Here is an 11,156-nt window from a genome sequence, read left to right on the forward strand (position 1 = left end):
GCTATACTTTTAAAACAATTAGTATTTTAATGTTTATGGATTGGCCACATTCACTTCCATTGTAAGTGCCTCACTATAACCCAGATTTTTGCTTTTTTTAAAGATAAAAGAGGGACGAGTCAATATAAATGTTTGTGGTAATCAATATTATGCCACAAATGATTTCGACTGAACTTGTATTGAACCTGGAATATTCCTTTAAATAATGAAATGACAGTTGTTCAAGAATTTTGGGTAGAACATAATATAGAATTATGTTCTACCCAATATAGTATAGAATTCTGCATTCAGCACCGTAAATGTAAATTCAGCACTGTAACTGACTTTGAGAGATATTGTTATGTTTTATGAACACAAAGGAAGCAACTGAATTTTCTGCTAACCTTTTTTTTTTTATTATTATTATTCTGTGAAATAAGTCTGACCTTTTTTAAGTAAAATGTGCACACTCAATTTGCAATTAAGCGTTTTTTAAAGAAAAAGGGGGAAAAAAGAAAGAAAACTTGCTTAAGGTACTGACATGTTCCTCCATATCCTCCATAAACTTTGTGTACAGTAATGTATAGTATATGCTACAATGCATTCTATACTGTGTATCTTTGCACCATTTAATCAGTACTATAGCTTCTACAGTTGTTGTTACTACTATAAAACCATAACACATTAATGCGGGATCTCCTTCCAGCAGTTTAAACTTTATTTAAAAAAAAATTATGACAGTAAATGCATTGTTTTATCATAAAGGCAATTAATATTGACATTGTGTTGACAAAGATTCTGCTCAACATTTGAGACCTAAGACATTTATTTGTTCTTACAGGTGGAGTGATGAAAAATGCCATGTCAGAAAACACTGTCTGTAGTAGTGTATGGAAATGTTTTATGCATTTAGTACAAACCACATTTTATTTTTCTTATTTTTAATTATCTTTTAAACTTGAAAGTGTCTTTTTGTGTGTGTTTAATAAAGCATATTAGATGCACCAACTCTCTTGAACTTTTCCATTCTTTGAATTTCATGTAATTTTTTTCTAGAATGAAGCTCTGATATGTTATATACGTTATTATAATATTTGCAACAAAAAATACATGCATGCTAACAACTGCATTTCAAGTACAGTAACCTATGAAGTAATAAACATCTGTGATATACTGGTGCCCTTGGACAGCTTCTTAGCAGACTATCACTGGTAAATTAGAATTAATTGTAAATAGAACAAATGTTCTGCCCAAGTGGGATGCATCTTTAAACCCTTTGTAGTATAGCAGATGCTATTTACACTGGGGTGCAAATAGTAACTCTGTTTTAGTATTCACATACAACCATATCATGTGGGGCAAATCCAGTATCCAAGCACAAACCCATTATGAGCCTTGGTGTGACCCATATGGGCTATATAAAAGTGGGACCTATATGGGTCACCACATTAGCCCCACTTAGATTCTGCATGACATCCATATGGGCATGCCCAGATAGGGCCAGCAAGGAACCCGTGGACAAACCCAACTAGGGCCCATACTTCAAGCTTATGTCTTACCTACATGGGCCCCACCTTTCAATGTTGGCTGGGTGGGTATTGATTTCCCTACACAAATATAACATTTACATTTTAGACATTAAGCAGATCCAGTGCTGGGTAGTAACAGATTACATGTAATCTGGATTACATAATTGGATTACAAAAATCAAGTACTTGTAATTGGATTAAATTACATTTTAAAATACTTGTAATTAGACTACAGTTACATTTTATGGATAACATGATTACATATTAAAAAAGAAATGGCAGTAAATTGTTAATAATTTATTGAGCAATCTTTTACATTTTTCATTCTAAATCTGCACATCGATGAAATACATTTGGTTAGTCTTCGAGTGTTTTCGGAAGAGGGGGGAGGGTTGTGTGTATTGCACTCAGAACTGATACTTGTTACTAGCCAGCCAGGTGAAGATGGTCTACCTCAGCATTTAACCACTGGTTCTATAGAAATAATTTCATTTTTAAGGAGGCATGGGGCAAAAAAATTTAATGTAAACTCTGCCTTTCAAAAGTTAATATCCTGTCAACTGTAAAGGGTTCTATGCCAAATATAAAGAAGCATTTGGAGGTTTGCATGTTTTTTTTTTTTTTACTTTACATCGCAAATCTAACCAAATCAAATTTATTTTTTCAATTATTATTTGAATTATCACTGTGTAATATAAACATGTGTCGTAATGTCTTTAAAAGGGTTTTGTCCATCAAACACATCAAAATGAACAAATACACGTATTCAATTGGATTAGCGCTGTAAAGTTCCTTTTAGTTTCTTAAATTGCTTTTGTATTCAGCTTCAAAAATTTATATGAATGCACTTTTAGTGTAGTGATAACTTTGAGACGTTTTTGTGACATTGATTCACAAATAAAACTGGTTTGATCTCTTACCACATGTGGATGCCATTTGTAAAATGGCAAAAATTGCATTTCATACCACATTTGTGTTAATGTGCTTCAGGAACCTGTCCATAATTTTAGAAACTCCAATAAGAAATGCCTGTTAAGCTCAAACATATTTGAGTCTGTCATTGATGGGGGGCCTAGACCTCTATTACCATCATGGGGGGGAAACATGAAAACATGAATACTTCCTTCATATTTTTACATTTGCGATCGTTTTTCTGAATTTGTGGACATAAGCACCACTCAAACGATTAAACCATGCAGAATTAGGTTGAAAGTAATCCAAAAGTAACCCAAAAATAATCGGATTAGATTACCCCAGAATTTAATCTACGAGGTTACATTACTGATTGCGTTTTTTGTAATGTAATTTGTAGTCTGTACCTGATAACAATTCACAAGTAATCCACCCAGCACTGAGCAGATCGTGCTTATTCAAAACCACATGGTATATTCAAAACCACACTGAACAAAAGTAGGCTACCATCATGTTACCATATTATTGTCTCTACCAAAAACCACAGTGATTGCAGTTATTGTTACTACAATAAAGCCGTGGCAAACTACTATTCATGAAAAATTACAGGAGGAAAAAATCACGTAGCCTATTGTTTTAGAATATTTGTACTAAAATAGCAATGGTAGTACTGTTTAGAAGGAAACTATGGTTACTGTGCTAACTTTTGTAGCGGTGTGTTACCCCATTGAGTATTTAACAACCAAATTGAATTCTAAATTCTAAAATCCTCTATTTTTCAGCTATTCCAGCAGGGGGAGCCATGTGCAAATGAATGAATGTGCCCCCAGACTGAATTTATAATGCCTCTGAATATGATTCCTATGGTGTTGAACATGAGATACTGGGCTGTAATCAGATCAGTCTTCAAAACATTTTTAACAGATCTACCTGAATATGCATTCACCTTTGTTGACCTGAATTGCATTATGATTACAGCTTCATCTCTAGTTATTATATAAGGCACACTAGATATTATAATTATAAGTGTTAAAAACTATAAATACACAAATGAAAAAGCTTGCTATACATGTTTTATTTTAGGAGTAGGCTACTTCCACTAAACTTTGTGAGGATTAATTTTTCAACACCATCAAGCTGATCAAGTTCATTGTGTGTCCTCCAAATAGGATTTCATTATTATGAATAAACAATTAAATATCTCCAGTCTCATATTCTCAGAAGTGCCTAAACACATTTGATGAGAAGACACACATGCTGACCATACAAACTAAAGCATCTGCTAGGCTGATGCCACATCTGAAGTTTTTCCTAACCAGACAGGTACAGCAATCGTATCTGACTGCTCTGTGAAGAAAGAATTGCTGAATTATGTGAAGTGCCATCTGGAGCAGCAATATTTCTTATCGCCATAAAAAGGACACAAGAGGACAAGCGCCACTCATCTCAAGGATCTACAACTACTACTGCAAGTACTAGTAAGACCATCCAATTATACTCATGAGGAACACAAACACACACTCTCACACATCAATATTAAACTCTCTCTCTTGCTCTCTGTACCAGAATGTGATGACACAGTGATGAAATTGTTGTACTGAGGCAGACGGTCTGCTTGTGCCTCACTTTGGGAGTCAGATGTTCTCTGAAAGACCAGGCAAATGACAAAATATATAAACACAGTTTAGCTCACAGCTACTGTACAGGGGACCATACTCCCTGAATCCAAACAAATCCCCTGAAGTTTGAGTTTGAGAGCATTTGACTTTACACTTAGCTGAGTGTATGTTAGCCAATGAATTATTGATTACATTGGATTTCAGCTACTGAAGCCCTGCCCATAATGCTGCAGGAGCTTAATGAGAGTGAAACTAACGCAAGTTTAGCTTTCATTTCTAACTGTGACAGTAAGAACCCCCCACTGACACATCACCATATACATCACCTGAGGCCTCTCAGTGTGTGAGGTAACACATTTATTACGAATGTGATTGCTTGTGAGCTGAGATAGAACTTCCAATGAGAGATAATCCTGTTAGAGAGAGTGGCAAATGCTCAGAGCACATTTCAGCTTCTCTACGCTTAGCTTGTGCGTCTCTGTCATTATGTCCCTGAGGTACTACAGCCCCCGGAGGAACAGAGGGCTCGACTGAAGTGCTGGCTTTCATTCTGAGGACCGTGTGACAGGACAAAAAAGAAGCATATTAATCAGAATATTAAAGCATTACATTTTCTTATTTTACAGTAAATGTGCTACTGTATGTGGGCTGTGTCCAAAACCTGTAAAATTTCTTTGCAGGGAGTATACGCAGGTAGGAAGGCATAAAGGCACTGAATTCAGTGCTTACGAAATATCTTGCCTACTAAGATACCTTTATCTCATCGCTTTCAGAAGGCAGCATAGATGTATCCTTCCCTGCCTATAATATGCCACCAGAAATAAAAGTGGTGCCTGATGGATTGGTTGAAAGAAGTAAATGAATTTAATTAATTCATGAATTACTTTTTTTTTTTTTTTTTGGTTCCATTTCTACAAAGAAATAAGCAATTCAGCCATTAAGTATTTGCTTGGTTATGTCTAAAGCTTACTTAAATTTGTTCTAGATCATTAGACATGGCATTATGATGCCTCGGAGGCCTGTCTGAAAGCAGGTACCTTCACACAAAATTGGCTGGACAGTGAGGCAGTTCGGCAGCCTACTGCAGTTTTAGACACAGCCACTGTGTGTTATTTGCATGCTGTCACATAAGATCTGCTTGGATTTTTTTAAACAGATTTTTCCATGATGACCTACTTTTCCTAATTTCCATAACTAAGGCTCCCACACTGTCCAGTTTTTGTGTTGTCATCAGTAAGGCAACACTGTATTGATTTTTTTCTAACATTTTGGTTGGAGGTTTGTTCTAAACCCCTAACCCTGAGTATTGCGTAACTTCTGCAACTACAGACTCTATTTAAACTGTGATTTGTAGATAATTGTGTTTTTTTATTTACTTTTAGAATACATTTAAAATCAAATTATAATCTTAATGATTTGAACATCTCCCATTAAGACACACTGACTAAATGTTCCACTCAAAATTGACTGTGATGACATCACTGTAGTACTTACATTATGAATTCAATTTTTTTCTTCTTCAGTTTTTTACTATTGGTCTCTTTATCTATTTGGATGGTAAATTGTAATGGGTTCATGCATATCTAGTTAATTTTTTATTAGAGGGATTGGCTAAAACAAGCATCACTACTACTATTGTTCATACTCAGGGTTGGAGATTTAAGTCCCCAACTGAAAGTATTACACTTCAACATTGCACCGTTTGTGCACACCACACACATATTTTCCAGACAATGTAAAAATCTAGCCATCCTTGCTATTATAACCCCTTCTCAAATGAAAGAAAAAATCTAATAATGTAAATATGAATACAAATATTTTAAATATAAATAAAATGAAATAAAGTATTTGATTGTGCATTCAGAGAGAATTGAGGCAGAAACTGTATAGTCTCTTCAAAATTTGCCTCAGCAAAGCAAACCATACTAGTGGTATTGTCATGGTATTTCTTTCAGTCTTCTATAACTAACTGTGTAAGTACACATTCCATGTATTGTTAAAATATTTAATCTTTGTTTCTCTGGTAGTAACGACTTTATAAATATTTATTGAATTTTTTTGTGGAATTCATGCACAGTTTTAGCAAAAGAGCACAGTAGTTTTATTATAACCACATTATTTCAATTTCATGCTTGCTGAATTACTCAGCCCCATAATAATAAGTAAAGGGAGCTCAGTTTATTAGCTTGCTGTTGTCAACATTTATGGAGAAATATTAGATCAATTTGTGCCAGTAGTGAAAATTTTACCAAAAAAACAACATTACAGAAGAGCTGATCACTGTGTGTTGTATGGGTGAACAGTTCAACATGCAGAAGTATGAATTATCTCTTATTCTGATTTCAAATGTCTTTTGTGTGTCTCTCTCTCTCTCTGTGTGTGTGTGTGTGTGTGTGTGTGTGTGAGAGAGAGAGAGAGAGAGAGAGAGAGAGAGAGAGAGAGAGAGAGAGAGAGAGAGAGAGAGAGAGAGAAAGAGTGCATGTGGGGGTGTGATCATAGATGAAATGTAGCTGGCTGTAAACATGTACACAAGCTTTAAAGCCTCAATTTACAGGTATTAGATAAAATGATATTCCTTTGATGTGTTTACAACGTTGGTAGTTTGGGTAACTCAGTATAATAGCTAAAATATTGTATTTTTTCAAGAAGAGGCACTCAGGTAATATGCCAGCAGGGATAACCAGAGGCGTCATGCCCATTCAGACTGAGGGGGCATGTACCCCCTCAGATGTTTAAGCCAAGAGGATTTTAAATGGATTATTTTAACTTCCAAAAACGCATTTGTACCTTCGATAATTAAATTAAATTATTATTTTATGTGCAAAAAAATGCCTGTGGCAAACATCTTTATTCACATGTCTAAATTTTGTCAGTCCAAATCCAATCGAGTCACATACATTCAGCTATACCAAGGTTATTATAGTTTTGCATTTTTTCCATGTTTTCCAATATGCTATGAGTGAAACGAGCTCCGGCCTTCTGAAAGAGTGGGCGGCCTCGTCTCGTTCAGCGGTTCTGACACTGGGGATAATAATGACAATGTCATGTCTCTCACTGCATCAGGCGAGTGGCCAGTGGATGATGCTGCCGCCCCTCCCCCCAGTGAGGGCGAGGAACATGTATGCACCTCTGACAGGGAGATGCTCTGCGTCCTTACAAGGGCGGTCGAAGAGCTTCACCTTGAATGGTCTCCCCCAGAGGAACCTGAACAGTCTCGCCTCGATGAATGGTTTCTGCAGTCCGGACGCCTTCAAATGGCAGCGTCCCACAAATCTGCCCCATTCTTCCCCAAAGTTCATAACAAACTGTCTAAGTACTGGCGTGCGCCCTTCTCGGCACGCTCGCGCAGTAATGTGGATCATGTCGGTGCTCCAGGTATTTCAAGCCAAGCTCCTTAGGCAAATGGACGAGCATGGCTTCGATCCAGAGACATTCAAATAGCTCCGCACCGCTACAGACTTAGTGCTGCATGCCACGAAAGTCACTGCGCAGGCCGTCGGCAAGTCCATGGGCAACCTGGCAGTTCTGGAACTACATATATGGCTGACCCTCACAGAAATGAGTGATAAGGAAAAGCCACTCTGTTGGATGCTCCAGTGTCTCTAGCCAGCCTCTTTAGCGGCTCTGTGAATAAGTTTGCTGAGCGTTACGTCGCGATTCAGCAGCAGTCACAGGCTATGAGACACTATATGCCCAAACAGAGTACATCATAGGCGGTTTGCCCTCGCTCTGTTTCGAACCAGCGGCCAACTAAAAGCACGCGCAGCAAAAGCGCTCCTGACGGGCACAACCCTTTGAAGCGGAAAGCAGAACCCGCGGTTCCCTCCGGGTCTGGTCCAAAAAAGGCTCGGTTGGAGACACAAAACATTGTTCCCCATCTCCCCACTACTGTTTGCCAGGAAAGTAATATTGTTGTTCACAATATTGTTCAAAATGTTGTTTCTGTGTCTTGCACTCAAATAAATGCAATAAAAAGAATACAGCATTAGTTGCAAATGCACGAGATGCTCACACATTCTCAATAAAGAGCTCTTTTTCCTCTTCAAAGCACACACATTATGAGCAACCACTTCCCTATCGCGAGCGACGCATTATATCATATGGTAAACAAACCGAATTGTCCTCTGTCCCGTTACGCAGACGCGTGGCGAGCCCCAACGGGTATTTCAGAATGGGAACAAAATGATCTAACATGTTTATACAATCCAATTTGCACGCCGGCCACCCCGTTTCAATGACGTTCTGTCTTCCACGGTTCACCCGAAGACACGCCAGTGTTCCACGAGCGGGCACGCACACCTCACGACCGAGCGCGTTCAAGCCATTCTAGAGTGTCTGTCTCAGTTCAAACTGGGGAGAACACTTCCACTGAAGCTGTTTCAGAAAGCATTGGGATTTATGGCGGCGGCACCTGCTGCTGTATAGCTGCTTTAGCACCATGGACAGCTCCTGCGTTTTACCAGCGAGGTGTCGCGCTGGGGCAAGTTGTCACGTGGCGCCTAGAGCTATCGGCTGTATTTCTAGCCTTAAAGGATTTTCAGTCAGAAATAGCGAACTGTCATGTCCTGGTTCGCTCAGACAACATGACAGTTGTGGCATATATAAACCGCCAAGGCGGAATTCAGGAGACTTCATCCTCAAACTGTATTGAGGATTTGGGAAATATTCGGCAAAGCAGAAATCAATCTATTTGCCTCAGTGGAGAATACCCACTGTCCCCTCTGGTACTCGAAGTCCCAAGCTCCGCTGGGAGCGGGCACAATGGCACACAAATGGCCGGCGAAATGCAAATATGCGTTTCCCTTGGTATGCCTGATTCACTCTGTCATATGTAAAGTCCGAGAGGACAAAGAAACAATTCTATTAGTTGCGCTGAAATGGCTCAACCAGCCATGGTTTCCAGAAATGTTAGAGATGCTCTACAGCTCACCATGGGAAATACCGCTGAGGATCTCCTCTCTCAGGCAGAAGTCACAATTTGGCAGCCCCAGATGTGGAACCTACATATGTGGCTCCTGATTGGAGTGCACTAGATGCACCAGAACTGACGCATTCAGTCATGAACACCATTTTATAGGCCAGAGCGCTGTCCACAAGACGCCTGTACGCGCTAAAATGGAATGTGTTCAATGATTGGTGTCTCTCACATGGCAAAGTCCCAGTAAACTTACCCATACATGAAATTCTCATATTTCTTCAAGAGCGATTAGACTCAGGACTCACCCCGTCAACGCTCAAAGTGTATGTGGCAACTATATCTGAATATCATGCACATGAAGCTGGCACCTCTATAGGCAAGCATGATTTAATCATAAAGTTCCTTAAAGGAGCAAGATGATAAAACCAACCTCGGCCGGCTACAGTCCCGACTTGGGACTTCACTGTAATTCTAAAAGCTCCCACAGGGCCCCCCTTCGAACCTTTGGACTCTGTTGATTTGTGCATTCTCTCCGTTAAGACCGCACTACTGCTGGCTCTGGCCTCAGTAAAATGGGTCAGTGACTTACATGCACTATCAATCGGCAATTCATGTCTGAAGTTTGGAACCGGTCTTTCAAGAGCCACAGTCAAACCCAGAAAGGGTGCAGGTGGTTCACCTTCAGGCCTTCTTCCCTCCTCCATTATGAGGTACAATAATTTAATTTGTTATGCCCTGTACGGGCACTACACGCATATGTTGAGCGTACACACCAGTTCAGACTGTCTGATCAGCTCTTTGTATGCTATGGAGGACGCACAAAAGGAATGTCTGTCTCCAAGCAAAGACTTTCTCACTGGATTTTTGATGCAATTGCCCTGGCTTATGAGTCACAGGGTAAGACTTGCCCAATTGGTGTTAAAGCACACTCAATTTGAGGCATGGCCTCCTCATGGGCATGGACGAATGGTGTGTCCTTACAGGACATATGTTTTGCAGCAGGATGGTCCTCTCAAAACACATTCGCAAGGTTTTACAACCTAGACGTAATGTCTCTCTCTTCACAAGTCCTCTCTGTTTAGAGTGCCTGTTATCCATTGGCCAAATATATATACTTATGCTCTTCCCTTTTAGGATGAGCTCCCCATCTTGTACACAACTGCCTGCATTAGGCCATTATAATTTACCATAAGTCACAAGCACTTGCATTATAAATAAACTCCCCGCCCGACTGGGTTCATGAAGGAGTTAATTTATACTATATGACTATAGTTCATATATTCATCCTGAGTGCTTCCCTCCTGGCCCAACACGAGGGTCACTCACTGCAGCATACTCTTGAGGTCTCTGTCCCACAAGACTGTGGCATCATGCTTCCTTTCTGGGAAGTTATGTCATGTAGTGCGGCATGATGGGATTCTGTTCCCCATATGCATTAATAAACGCACTGTCAAGCGTACTGCGTCATAAGGGAACATCTCAGTTATGTATGTAACCTTGGTTCCCTGAGACGAAAGGAATGAGACATTGGGAACACAGTACAAGACTCAGAGTTCTTGAGGTATGAGCGATGCGCTCCTTGTTCTCAGTCAGAAATTCTGAGGAAATTATGTTTGTGCATCTGTTTTTATAGTGGACAGTTTCACGCCAAAACTGTCGGGTCCAAAACTCAAACACCATAGCCAATATTAGAATATTGCCATTATTGTAGAGAGGTTTCAACTAGGTCATGTAAGAAGGCACTCCCCATATGCGTTAATAAATGCAATGTCTCGTTCCCTTAGTTTCAGGGACCGAGGTTACGTACGTAATCGAGATGTTATTGTGCACTAAAATATTTACATGTAATTGCATTTACAATGTAATGAACAAAATTACAGAGGTGTATAATGATGATTTGTGAGCTTTCACTGCAAAACAACCCCCAACAAATGCAACAAATTGCATGCATCTTTGCCATAGTATTGCACCTGTTATGTGCATGCCAGCCTTCACCACAGTAGGACCTGAAAATATTTATAGAAGGTCGTGAAACATGTTTTTATACTTGTTTTTAAATAAAGACTTCCTATCAGTCATAATTTGTGTCCTAGTAGTCTTCATATGTCTTTCAGTATCAGCTAATGTGCATTACATGCCACAACGCCACCTGCAGGTGTTCACCTAAATGGCCCAATAGTGTATGACTCTGCAGCTCTG

This window comes from Myxocyprinus asiaticus, chromosome 11 (genome assembly GCF_019703515.2).
Source record: "Myxocyprinus asiaticus isolate MX2 ecotype Aquarium Trade chromosome 11, UBuf_Myxa_2, whole genome shotgun sequence".
NCBI lineage: Eukaryota > Metazoa > Chordata > Actinopteri > Cypriniformes > Catostomidae > Myxocyprinus > Myxocyprinus asiaticus.